The following is a 14034-nucleotide window of genomic DNA, read 5'->3' as shown; positions in this document are numbered from 1 at the left end:
AGGAGTAAGGTATAGCCGTGTGCTGTAGGGGAGTAAGGTATAGCTGTGCGCGGGGGCCGCGCACCCGGCCGCGCAGGCGGAGCTCCGCGCCCGCGGCCCCGCCGCCCACTTGCCATGCGCTGCCCGCGGCCCTGCGCGGCGGGGGGAGGCGGGTGCCCGCGTCCGGAGGAGGAGGAGGAGGCGGCGGCGGAGGGGGGGGAGCGCGGCGCCGCCCGCGCAGCCCAGGCGGCGGCTGTGGCGGTGGGGTTTCCCCCTTCCCTGCCGCGTTTCTCCGCGCTGCGGGGGTTGAGGCGGGCGCGGCGGCGGGGCTGCCGGGGCGGGGGAGGAGGAGGGAAGGGAGGGGGGAAGGAAGGAGGAGCTGCCGCTGCTGTGAGGCGGGCGGGTTGCACGCACACACACACACACACACACACAGAGGCAGTGTGCGGAGGAGGAGGAGGAGGAGGAAGGAGGAGGTCGTCGCCTCGGCGCAGCCCCGGCACCCTGCGCAGCGCGGCGGGGCCGGCGGCGGCGCGCGCCCTGACTCCCGCCTCGGCGGCGGCTGAGGTAAGGCGGCAGTGAGGGGCTGCGCGCGCGGGGCGGCGACCGTTGGGGGCGACCGTTGGGGGCCGCCGGCTCTGGCGGCGGCATCGCGTCCTTCACGGGTAGCGGCTCTGCCCGTCCCTCCGCTCCGGGCCGTAACCTTGGGCTCCCCGATCCGCCCGGGGCAGCCGCCCGGCGGCTCTGCCGGCTCCGGCCCCCGGCCTCGTCGCACCGGCCCGCTGCCTCAGAGGAGGTGGACGTACACACACCCGTACGTCAGTGTGTCCGGGTGTGAGATTTTTATATATGTCTCTATATGTGTGTGTGTGACTGGTGATTGAATTATTCTTCTCATCCTCACTGCCAGCTGTGCAGCTCGCTGTAGTTTCTGAGTGTATCCGGATTTTGTCAGTGCTGGGCGGTGTGACAAATGTTTCTGTGTAGTTAAGTATAACTTTCTTGTGGTGGTGTTTTTTTTCTTTTTTTTTTCCTTGGCGAAAGGAAGGCTCACCTTCGAAGATCTTTTTGTTTGTTTTCTTTCAGATGTATTGAAAGGTCTCTCGGGATACAAGTGCTTGTGTTGCGTCTCTGTGTGTAATTTACACAGATGCTTTTAAGTCACTTAAATTTCAAAGCAAGGTGCAAAACCAATGTTTCCATTTTGCCAGCAAGGCTATGCACCGTATTTGAGGCATGACTTTGAATTATGTGCAGTCAGACACCTGTTACTTAATCCTGTTTATCCTTTCCAGTTACAGTTATCCAGCCCCAGTCTTCTTTTTTAATATCTGAAAATAAATTACAAGTATTTTTTTACAGTGGCTTCTAGTAGAAACCTAGGAATCTCTTGCCTTTGTGAGGTATATAATGTGTGTTTGTTAGGTAATACTTTCTCAAAGGGAGATGATTTTGGAAAGTTATAGAATAATCTTTATCTTTGGGGGAGTTTATATAATGTTGAAGTGTCCATGGGGATGCATCTGTAGGAAAGGCAGGCAGTAGGGGCTACAGAAAATGAAAGTCTTGCACAGCATAAATCTTCAGTAAAGCATGCATCATGTTCTCTTAACATGTAAATAATGTTCGTGTTTTCCGAACTTCACTTGATGTTGCATCATGGAATTTTCAGTTTAATAATTGGAGTTAATGAGGATCCTAGAGAAAATGTCGCATTTCTGATTCCGCAAGAGGATGGAGCAGATTCTTTCGTAACACGTTTGTGTTGATGGTTGTATTCTGTAGTTTACTTGAGCGGTTTTAGCAAGCTGATGATGTTACTTGCTTAAGGTTGTTTTCTCTAACTTCTGGAAGTGTAATGTTGACAGGATTTGCAGGCTTTCTCCAGATCAAGGGTACCTAATATTGCTATGTACCACAAAATAATTACTGTTATATAGAGCTGAGCAATTTTGTGTTATACAGAGATAGTTTCTAAATACGAGTTGGGAACAGATTTATTCCTCTCTGCAACTGCTAACTTTGTAAAGTAATTAAAAATAAATTACACATTACAGGGATGAGAATTCTCTTCCACAACTGTTAATACCACTCTGCCTTCAAATGTTAGCTTTGATTCATCTCTTGATGATATCACTAGAAACCAGGTATTAATATGAAAGTCAAACCTCTGGTGAAAATACAACTGCACGTAGCTGTCAAAATAAAATTTTAAGATCTGATTTGATTGCTGGATGTGGATACGTACTTGGTAGAGTAACAATGCCTTTTATTGTATAGACATGCGCCCACACACAGGAGCTTTGTTCTAAAACAGTATTTTCTGTCATGAATTTATGCATAACCTACACTCTCTGCTTTTTCTTAGCATTCAGGGAAGAAAGAACCTTGAGGGGGAAGCGAGAAAGACCAAAAGGGGGAGGAGAGAGAATTCATATGAATTTCCCTTACTGACAGAGGAAATACCTCTTTGTTATATATCACCCAAAATCACTGGTGGTGTTCTGCTTTCACCTTTTCTAAAATAGCGGCAAGTTGTTCTGGCTTGATATACGCTGCTGACTTCTGTTGCAGGCTTTGGCCATTTGTTGCAGTAATATCTGGCTGTGATGATGAACTTGGGGCTATGCTGGGAGTCTGTCAAGTGTTTGTTACAGCTTTGTAGGAACTGATGGCTTTATTTTCACCAGGTTTACACATACTGTGTTGAAAACTTGTAGGGGTATAACTTACATGCTTATTAAGATTACTTATTTTGTATTTCTTGTCCATTTTTTAACTTGTCATTTTTTGTGGTCTGCTTGCGTTGTTTAGTGGTTTACTCTCCTTGGTGGTTTTAACAGCTTAATTGCTATTCCTTCCTGTTTGTAATTTGCTGAAGACTGAAGTCTGAAATTGCTGTTCTAATATTTTCCTTAAAATGGAATTAATCCCTTTTCTAGGGGAAAGGGAGAAAGTCAGAGAGGAATACTTATCAGAATTTTAAAGAAGAGAACAAAAACTTAATGCAGGCATCTTACCTAAGAGTGGCTAGTTATAAAAATTGGTACCGCATTGATTTTGGAGAAGGCTGGTTTCCTCTGTAGTTTCAATCATGTGTCCCATTAGATTTGGGGAATTGTTCTAAATTATTTTTGAAGTGAAATTTTCCAAATCATAAAATCTCTGGTTGGTTGTTAGTGGAAATCATTATTAAAGGTTGCATAAGCATTATTTGCAGGATAGCTAATGAGTAGCCTGGGCTTAGTTCCATTCTCTAATAAATGGATGCATTGTGCTACTTCAAAAATTGCAAAATTGATGGCTTGAGTTCATTTACTAATTTTGCAAGCTATGTAATATATCCAGTTTTGGGAAGACTCTTTGATGTCTGCAGAAGTTGCACATAGAGGACATGTTTATGAGCCAGACTGTTAACTCTTCAAAAGTTTTTTGATTAAACTGTGTAGGACATCTTATTCTTATGAAAGATGCATGCGTAACACTTACCACATCAAAATGACCTAAGTGCATGCATCAAAGGCTCAGATAAATTTTATTCAGTGGGACTTTCTGAGAGCAGGCTTTGTGGTCCTCTTGCTGCTGCAGGAAAAGTGTGTGTTGACTTGACTTTGTCTTGTGATTTTTGGAGTTTGTGTTCCCAAAGATCTGACCTGTAGAGGGTTTGAGTACATGGGGTGGCAATGGTATAAATACCAAAAATACTGTGCTTTGACATTAACCAGCCTGCTTTGATTATGTTCTTACCCTTTGAGCACTAAGCTGCGAAAATCTCTTGTTGGTCCTCACCCATCTTGTTATGGTAGTGTTTTCTGGAAATTTTGTAAATATGGATGAAGAGGCTTGTGAAACTGCAGAAGACGACAGGTTCCCAGCCATTCTGGAATTAATTATGCCTAGTAGTAACTTCCATATTCCAGGAAGATATGCTGATGTATCTGGAATAGGGCCACAACTTGGGGAAGAGTATCAGAACAGCCCTTTTGCAGCTGTCCTCATGGCGCTAGTGCCGGGACTCTGTAGTTTTCAGGGCAAGATGCTCCCGAGCGGCTTATGTGAGGCACAGAAATAAATGGTGCAGCACAATTGTGGCTTTTGAGTTTCCTCTCCAGCAGACTTCTGGATGATGAGTTGTTGATCTTTACCCTGCAAGGTTGTCACTGCTGGGATCTTGGAGGAAAATCAATACTTACATCCCCTCCTTTTGAAGGCCTACATCAGCTTATGTAAGGTGGTGAAGTGCTGTGGTTTCTTTTGTCAGTTTGGCTATAGAAGTCCTTCTAGGTATCATCCGCTGAATGAAGAACTCATTAAAGCTGTACCTGCGCAACAGCAAAAGAATCTCAATCTTTGGAGATGAATGAACCAAAACTTTCTCTTTCTTTCTGACAAAGAGCCCAGCCCTTAAGCAGACTGTTACGAAGTCATACTGTTCTGTTTGCCTTGTTACTAGGCTTGGATGAATGGTATTTGTGAATGGTTGTGATGTTTCGTTTCACCTTTGGAGTTCTAAGAAGCACCAGTCAGTCTTTCTGTGAGAGGGAACCTGTTCCTGGGGAGCAGTGCAGGTGTCACTGAAAGGCTGGATTGCCTGAATGTAGTGTAGCTGCTCATGAAAAGGGAGAAATACAAGGTCTCCAGCTTTTAAGGCCACTTGCCTTTTTCATAGTTTAGGTTTCTGTGGCAGATGGGGCTATTACTTTGATTGCTCTGTGGCTTCCCATTCTTTTCCATTGCCAGTTACTGGTGTTGAGCTCAGTCTTGATCCTGTCCCACCAATGCCTAATAGCTGGTTGTGGGACAGGCAGCATAGATCACAAAGACCATACATATGGCATGGAGCAATCTCACTTGTCCTCCCCTGTTTAATGATCAACTCGTTTATAATGAGTAGGTGAATCCATAATCTGACTTTCTGCAATTGCTGCATGCTGTCTGATAGAAAATCTGTTCCGTAACCAGTAAGTGCTCCCAGTTCCTGATGTTCTGTCTCATCTTTCTTTTTATAACAGCAAGTGATCAAAACTTCAGTTAAGTAGGTGATTGGCAGCTGCCAATCACCTAAAGTTAGGGCCTTGCTTTCCATTTTATGTGGAAGATGTTATTGTACCACCATGAGGCCCTACACTTGGACAGTTAAGGGTCACTTGCTTGGTCTTTTCTCAAAATAAGAGCTTATGTCTTTAACCAGAAGCAATAACTGGGAGCTTTAGGCAAATGAGGTGAGACAGTCTGTTTGGAATGTGGTCTATTGTAAGGTCTGTTTGTGGAGTTCTTGAAATTCATATCGCTGAAGTAACCATACACCTCTGCCCTCTGGTTTCTGAAGAAGCTGGCTCTGTTCAGTTGACTTTGGGGCTCTCAAATTGTAACTTTTTTTGTGAGCTAATCTTGGAATTGGCAATTTTAGAAGACCATGAGGAGATGTGTGAAGTTACAGGTGCTAGGTTCAAGAGTGGCTGTTCAGATTGAATACGCTACATTGTTCCTTTTCAGACGTTGTACTGATAGATCATTGACTTGAAAAGTTTTAATCTAGGCTTGGTGTTTGTATTCTGTTGTTTTTATGTGTAATACCATCTGAAAATATGAAGAGATAAATTTACAGATAACTACCTATCAAATAGTTATATAAAAGCATTTTATATCTGCAGTTGCTCTAGCAATATGCCATTTGAGAGAGAATACATAGTCAACTTCAGAAATGTTTGCACACTTTGGTAAGGAGGAAATGGGTATGAAAAAGGTATTAAAGAGCAGGCTATTTATTCTTGAAGTTACAGATAGATTTCCTTTTCTAACAACTTCTATATTGAACTTGAGCACACACGCTCCTGCAGACTGGAAGCAATCAGTCAGGAGGTTAGTGACTAATAAAGGGGGCAAAAAGAGTAAGGACTTGAAAGGTTAATAAGAAGCATCTCTTGGATTGCAGGGATCTAGAGTTTCTGTGATCCTGTGAACAGTGTGATGTTGTGGAAAATAACAAGTAATAAGGAAGGTCTTGTGAGATGTAAGCTGTGGTTTTGAACAAGATAGGTTGGATGAAAGAGCTTCTCGTAACAAAGTGGTAATTTTTCCTCCTTTATTTTTTTTAGGCCATTCCAAAACTCTAAGTTTTTCTGTTCCCATTTTTCTCCTTCTTGAATATATTTATTTCCCATGCCTGAAATTGTCATGTGTGTCTCATTTGCTTTTTGGTTTTCCTTCCTAAGCTTGTGGAGGTGTTCATTATTGATGTCACTGTATGTGCTATACTTGTTGCATGTACGGATCTTCTCTGCTCTCTTCTTAGGTGAGGCGGTGTTCTGGATTCAGGATGCTTGCCCCTGTCTCTACCTTTAGAAATCTGTACTGCTGCTGCAGCTGCTAAAAGAAAACACGGGGAGGAAGGGAGTTGATAGCTGTAGTAAGAGCCTATTTGTTTTGAAATACACAAATTGGGATAAAAGGTTTTTTTTTTAAAAAAAAAACCCAACAATTTTGAGTATTGATACCTTTATGCAAGTTGCTTTTTTTTCTTACGTAGACATAAGGACATATTACTGTAATTCTTACTCTTTTCTGAGGGGAATTCTGTGAGTGGGAATGGAGGATGAATGTGTTATTGGGAAGTAGGAAATAGAGCCATGGAGTGGTTACTCTGGCTGGGCTAACGTGATCTATTGAACCTAACAGAATTGGTATAATCTTTTCTACAAAGGACCCTGGTGAGGGAAGGAAAAGCACTTTTGAAGAAGGAGGGGGAGAGATGGAGGGGGAGGGTGATAAATTTGCAGTAGGTTTGTTTGCAGAGATGATACTGAAGCATAACTCTGTTAAAGGAGAAGTTGGGTGGCATGGTGTGGTGATGAAATGGACTGTGTATTGCTCCTAAACCTTGACTGCAAGGCAGACAGGGGCTGTTGGATGATTTGATTTTTTTTTTCTTCAGATATAGTTCTTGAGGATTGGTGCAGATTAATTGGGTGCTCTGCTGGATTCGGAGAGCTGTACTGCATGTCTGACATCAGCAAAGAATAGACTGAGTAATTATTGCTTTCTGGTCTTTCAGTCTGTGTTATTTGTGTACTGCTTCCCTAGCAAAATATGCTTAGGAATAATTGTCATACATTAAATGACAAGGGAAGATGGAATGTGATTGCAGGTATATCAGAGCAGCTTGCAAATTAGGTGCTGCAGTCTGGCATAAGAGCTGTTAGTTGCGGGTAATGCGAATACTTTGGCATCACTGCTCAGCTTGTAATTTTCACACTGGAAATCTCCTGTATCTGTGTATGCTGCAGGTGCAGGGGAGCTCTTGGAAATTCCCCTCAGCATGTCTGCCATCCCTCACATGATGTGCTTATCTGCTTTGATTGGTGAATTCCCATGCTGAAGCAGAAGGTGGGGGTTTCTGGGGGTGGGGAGTAGGGGAGAGATGTGACCTGGGAGAATAATTGAGCGCTCAAATAGGGCAGTCTGAGTGGGGAGGAGATTCAGCTGCTGCTCATTGTCCTGGGGGGTGGTGGTACCATATTCTCCCAGGCACAACAGCTGGGGCTGTGAGACCCTGGCAGGCTCTTCTGCTTGCTCTAAGCTGGGAGAAGTAGCCCCTACTGTACATCTACATTTACCCTGGGGAAGGACTGTTGGTCCTGTAATCTCTCTGCTGCAACTGAACTGATACAGTGAATTTTTTTTTTCCCCAAATCCTTCAAATGTGGCGATATGTAGCAGAGTCTGGCTGTTCTTTTTGCTGATGCTCCCGTTTTCAGCTATGAAATACATAGTGGCTTTTCACTGACCCATGACTATGGCAGGTGGCAGGGAAGAGAAATAACATCTGAGAAGACCTTGGCCCAGGTCAGAACAAAATGGACACAGATTTTTTTTTTTAGTTGCACAGGTTGCTGCTCCCCTGCATTCAGATATCATTGGTATGATTTTGCTAACCTCAAGCAGATCCTTGTCTGCTCGGATGCATCCTAAAGCATTATGTATGTTTGGCCCTGTGTGCTTTTGTTTTTTTTGTTGTTGGTTTTTTTTCTCCCCACACTGAGAAGGTACTGGAATCTGCACAATGCCTAGCCTGGCCAACAGGTGCTGATAAATGATCTCCTTTGAGATATCCTAATGAGAGCATAAGGTTAACTTTGAAAAGTCATGCAAAAATAGTTTGTAACCATGTGCCATTTTGTGTGTGTCTTATAGACAAGAAAATGTCTTACAGTTAAATTAGTCTTTGCATCAGGTAATGGAAGTATTTGCACTGCTTTTATGGGAGTGATTGCCATCTCTTCCCATGTTGAATTAATGAAGACTGACACCTTGGAAGAAGCATATGGTACTTAACTGGACTTGCCCCAGAGAGAGTTAAAAAGTTGGTGTAGTGCTGGTGAAGTTGGTAACCTGTGTTGGTACTTTTGTGAATGGGTGTATGGATTGAGAGTACCCCAAATGTCTCCTTTTTGAACTTAAATGTTAATTACCTTTACATTGAAAAAGAAAGACAGCTGATGATCACCTAGTTTTCTGGATTGAGCTGGTAGTAAAGATGTATGGGTGCTTAGATGGGTAGGAAAAAGAAACAGCAGTATCAGTCTTCTGCATTTTGCTTTTATTTCTTCTTCATAGTGATGATCACACAGCTCTCTAAAGTGTTGAGTGCTGTTGTTCCTATTGCATGTTTTTGTTCGGTTGGTGTGGAAAGTATAAATCTTCATTTCTGCTACTCTGGTCGAGTTAATTTAGAAGGATTCTTATTAATGAAGTCTGTACTGCAAAATTGTGGTCCCTGTGTGGATAGGGGAATCACAGCTCACTTAGACCTTTATCTGGTAGTCCAGGTCGCATATAAAAACTTAATCACCATTTCTCTGCTGCATCTTCATTTTCAGTGCTGATCCTTTCACTGAATTGCAGCCTCAGAAAAAAGAAACTGTGTTGGCCTTTGGCTATGGTGACAGTCTACCAGTTGATTTATTCAGGGGCTTGTTTTGGTTTTTTGTTTAGTTTGTTTGTTTGTTTTTAAGGGTAGATAAATGGTGCTCTCCAAGTTTTGTGTAGATTCCTGTGTGTTAGTTTCTAACAGCTTTCCCATGGTGAACTAAAGCCTTGTGTAATGTAAATGCATTTCCAGATGTGGGGAAATCAAAAGTATATGTTTGCAGTGATTCTTTGCTATACAAACATATATTTATTTTGTAAATGCTTCTTGTATTTTAAAACACATGAAGTGAAAGCAATACTTACATGAATAGCTGTGAATTGGTGTGAAGTAGACTACTTCTAAAAAAAAAGTGAGCTTTATTGCTGGGGATATTTTTTAATAATGATCTTTGTGACACTTCAGTTTTCAAAACTAAATCAACTGACTCAATTTGTCAAGAAATACATGCTCTGATTTATATATCTTTTGATTTAGTTATGCTCAGTTAAATAAACAGTGCCCTGTAATCTTCACTGATCTCATCCTGCTTTAATTTCTAATTTATCCTTGAAAAGACACTGCTTGCTTTAATTTAGTATAAACCCCTCCCCTCCCTACAGCAGAACAACTGAAGATTAATATTGTGAAAAAAAAGATATAATCGCAGATATAATCAGATGTTTGGTATGTTAAAAACATCTATTGAATTGATCTGAAATTATGCGGAAAGATATACAGGTAGTTCTTCAGGTAATTTTGAATCACCGGATGATTGATACGGTGACAAGTTTTCCATGATTCAGGTGCTGAGCAATGTGGCGATTACTTTAAGGCTTTTGAAAACTGGAAAACAGATTTTGAAATTCACAGGTAGAAATGGCAGAGGGAATTACATTGCTGTGTTAACCTTTACATTATACGGTTTTAAGAAGTTGGCTCCATCTGACTGTAATTTAGTGTCAGAACGTTCTCTGCATTTTCATGTCATTTTCATTCTCTCCTTTTTTTTTTTAATGGAATTGTTTTCTTTACAGAACACCATCTTAGTACAACAAAATATGAGAGATTTTTCCAGTTGTGTAAAATTACATTAGCCTTTTTGTGGGCTTAGTTTTTGAATTATTTAATTTTTTCTATTCCCTTAATAAAGGCTGATGATATCTAAAAGAATAACCCCTGCCTTTAGCAGCATTTAAATACTGGTGAAAACCTTTATGAGTAATTTGAAATTTTAACCAAATCTTGGATTGCGAAGGTGGTGCTTCGCCTGGCTCATCTGAAAGATCTGCGGAAGTATTTCTTCAAAGTGTTAGAGGTAGTAATTATCAGAGTAAGGTGTCAGTTTTGTTAAGAGCTATAAAACTATATACCTAAAAGTTGTAAAATTGTAGACCTGTGGTATTTGTTAGGTGAGGTATATCTCTTCCTTAAAAAGTAATTGGTAATCTAAATGATAATTGCTTTTCTGGTAATATTGCTTAATTTCATAAACCATTACATGGAATCCCTCAGTTACTAACAAGCCAACTCATCATTTCGGTTAAAAAGTAGGTGCTTCTGTATACATCTTTTTGCAGAAGTTGAAGAAAAGATAATACTTCTCAGTTAATTTTAAATCATGCGAAGGAATTCTTATTTAAAGATGACTGAAAGTGGATGAATCTCTCTTCCTTCCACCTCTTCATGCTATCATCACATCTTGGGCTTTAGAAACAAAAATAATATTGTCTTAAAGGTTTTGGGAGGGCATGTTTTGCTTAGCTGAGTCGTCTTCAGGTCAGCTGGTAATTAGCACATCTCTTAATGACTGAAACATAACTTTAACAAAAGTTGGCTCTTCATGTTCAGCAATGTCTATTGACAAAGTGTGGGTGTTACAAGTGTGTCACCTAAGTCAATCTGAGCCTTGTATTCAAGTCAAAATCACTTTACGCCTCATCTAAGGCACCTTTTGGAAGGTTGTTGCGATTTCTGCTCTCTCTCTCTCTCTGTGTGATACTGTTGTGACTGGGTTTATGCATCTGCAGCTTTATCGAGCAAGATTCATAGGCCAAAATTGTGTGTGTCCACTTACTGGTCTATTCCTTTCATTGTTAAAAGGGAAAATAATAACAGAAAACATGACTGTGTGAGGAGTACATCACTGGAGATGTGGTTTGATCTGCTCTCAGTGCAGCTCATCCTGAGCAAAGCCCATAAGGTTAAGGGTTGGTGAGACAGTGTTCTTTGAAGAGCTGTTGAGAAGCAGGGTATATAAACTTTACTGTTTATTTCAGTCTTATATATTTCTTTCTTGTTTGGGCTTGATATGGTAAGTAGCTCTGTAGATCATGTCTAACTCTGTGCTGCTAGTATTGCTTTCACATTTGGGCCATGTTTTGGCCTTGCAAAAGTTAGAGCAAGTCACTTTATTTTTGCCTTCCTTGTGGCTTCCCATCTTTAGAAAGAGATTTTATCGTCACCTTCCAAGGTATTAGTAAAGCCTGGGTGATGCTTGTCTGCAGCGTGTTTTGACATCCTTTCTGAGTGGTGCTATAGTTGTTGTTGATTATTACTATTTTGTACCAGTCTACTTGCTGCCTCTAAAGAGTTGGCAGTTGCTTAATTACACTCAGAAGCAAAGCAGATGGGGGAGGGGGGGGGAAGGCTATTCTATCTGATAGATAATTGAATAGCTTCTGTTTTGTTGGGTTTTTTTGTTAATCTTGAAATTTGACCTGACGAAAGAAAGGTAATGAGAATCTAAATAGTGTCAGGAGTTACTTGGCAGGAGGTACGCCATCTACGAGAGATAAAACTGACCTGAGTACAGCATGCTGCAACTGCACAAACCCAGCCTGTCAGAGCTTGAGATATGATTAAATCATAGGTAGGTTTTGCAAGTGAAATACTTCATTTGGCTTCAGAACAGTGTTTGACAGTATCCTATTGGCTATACATCCAAGGTGGCTCCAGTTATTCCTTCCAAAGTGAAGTGTATATCCACAAAGTTGTTTCAAGATGCACGCGTTTCTGACTGTAGCACTAGGCTGACATGTGCTTGCTAAAAACGCTCTTTTTCAGAAAAAAAATCCCCCTAGGTTGTGAGCTCAGCTGTCAAAGACTGCACTTTTTCAGGATGGAGAGAAATTGCTGGAATTGTAGGTGACTGTACTGAGGCTGATATAATTTCTTCAAAGTTAATTTTTAGCTCTGTTTCAGCAGAACAAGGAGTGGCTGTTAGGGCGCATTTGATCCTGTAGTAAGTGTGGTAGTGTTACCGGGTTAGAATACGTAACCTTTTGTGACACAGGAGGGATAGGGGCTCAGCCTGAAGGCTCTTTCTTTGCTGTTTGATATTGGTTTGGTAATTCCACCATCTAGCCCGTGCCCTCCCTCCCTGTATTTTTTGGCATAGGCATATCTGGTTGTAGTGGACTTTTAAAATCAGATTTCTTTGTTCTAAACCAGGACGTGGGTTACATACAGTAAGACACACACCCCTCACCACCCCCAGTGTTCTGATTATGGTATTTTTTCAATACCTATCTTAAATGTCATGATAATGCCTGGCATGAAAGCTCATTGTTTTGTGAACAACGAGATACACAACAGCCTTCAGCAGTGCACGTCAGAACAATGTGCATACTTCCAGCTTAGTATGAACTGAAGTACAGCACAATGTAAATGTAAATTCAGGAATCTTAGGTAGGTTTGGTATGATCCCTTAAGGATTCTTTCTTCATGTCCTAAATTGCAAGGTTTCTGGGGCAGGAACTATCCTTGCATTATTTATTGTATGGCATTTATTACAATGCAGTCTTTTTTTTTTTTTTTAACCTGGTTGGTGCCCATTTGCTGATACCTCAGATGAGATCATATACTGCAATATAGTGTTTTTAATTAGAATATATATACACTATTTTATGCAAGCTAAAAAGAAATGGCATCCATGTTGTTCAGTTCAACATGCTGAAGTGTCTAAAGGTATAAAGCAGCTTTCAGAATGATTATGACAATTTTATATCTTTTTATGTTCCAATTGTTGAGACTTTTTTTAGCGTGGTAAGAGGGCTTTACAGAAGCCTGCAGCGTATGTGTTAGCAACAGGGATTCTGGTAAATTACTTCTTGACCTTGACGTGCAAATCAAAATGTAGCAAATCAGGGGCATGGACATACTATACCAGGACAAACTCCCAGGAGTGCAGCTTAACATATGGAGCAAGGCATTGCTCATGCTGCTTAGATTGACATGTCATGCAGTATTAGAGGCCATTGTTTTTAATAGCTTTGTTAAGGAACAGATCCAGTTTTTGATTTATAGCCCAGCAGTAGCAAAGTTCCATTCTTTTAAGTTTTAGAAGTATAGTCTGATAGAGCATATTTATGAACAGTCTTTTTTTCATATAATCTTTGACACCAGTCTCCCAGCAAAAATGTAAGTGTGCTGCTTAGTGTTGTTTTGAGGTATAAAGATTCCCTGTGTAAACCTTTAAGTCAGAGCATAACTCAGGAGTGCTTTTTTTTTGACAACTGTGTGGAGATAGTCTGCATCAGCAAAGGTTGCTTAAAGGGACACTCTCAAGTCAAAACCATATATATGTATAAAAAAATTATTTTTTCAATGAACTGAAGTAGCTGCAGACATCAGGCCTACCACTGAACATCCCTGTCAGTTTTAAAACTAATTTATATGGGTTATGTTGTTTGTTTCCTCCCTCTTTCATTTAGTTCTGTGAAAAGCAACAAAGAATAAACCCTGAACAAACACAACTGCATAGTTGGATGCAAAAAGAAATTGAAGAGACTGGGCAGAAACTGCAATCTAATATACAGAGCATAGATCTAGAAAGATGTTTCAGCTATGCTAAAAATTATTTGACACTTTGCAGCCTTGCAACACTCAGTGATCTAATAGTGGTTCTGCAATCTTTTTTTAGGCGTTGTACATACTTGTTAAAAATGCTCCATCCTTCAAAGAATTTGTAACACCAGCATAAGAGGAGCCTAGAGCTGAACACAGTTTTTAGTATATAGGCAACAGAATGTAAGTGTGAAACAATTCTAATTACATGTGGTAAAGATCAGCCTAAAAATTCAAGCTACATGTTTTAATAGTTTTCAGTCAAGTGGAACTTCGAAGTTACTGACTTCCCTTTTAAG

General features: G+C 40.9%; 1 protein-coding gene across 3 annotated transcripts in view; it reads left to right on the top strand.

Moving 5' to 3' along the window:
- The first annotated feature begins 432 nt into the window (after nucleotides 1–432).
- Nucleotides 433–14034, top strand: part of PLCB4 (phospholipase C beta 4) — a 214694-nt gene continuing 201092 nt past the window's right edge. For all 3 annotated transcript variants that reach the window (XM_072857452.1, XM_072857453.1, XM_072857451.1), the window contains exon 1: nucleotides 433–546. The gene's annotated coding sequence lies outside the window, so the exon portion shown is untranslated. The remainder of the gene's footprint in view (nucleotides 547–14034) is intronic.

This window comes from Ciconia boyciana, chromosome 3 (genome assembly GCF_034638445.1).
Source record: "Ciconia boyciana chromosome 3, ASM3463844v1, whole genome shotgun sequence".
Classification (NCBI taxonomy): domain Eukaryota; kingdom Metazoa; phylum Chordata; class Aves; order Ciconiiformes; family Ciconiidae; genus Ciconia; species Ciconia boyciana.
The sequence above is the reverse complement of the archived record's forward strand: the minus strand, read 5'-3'. Positions and strand labels throughout refer to the sequence as shown.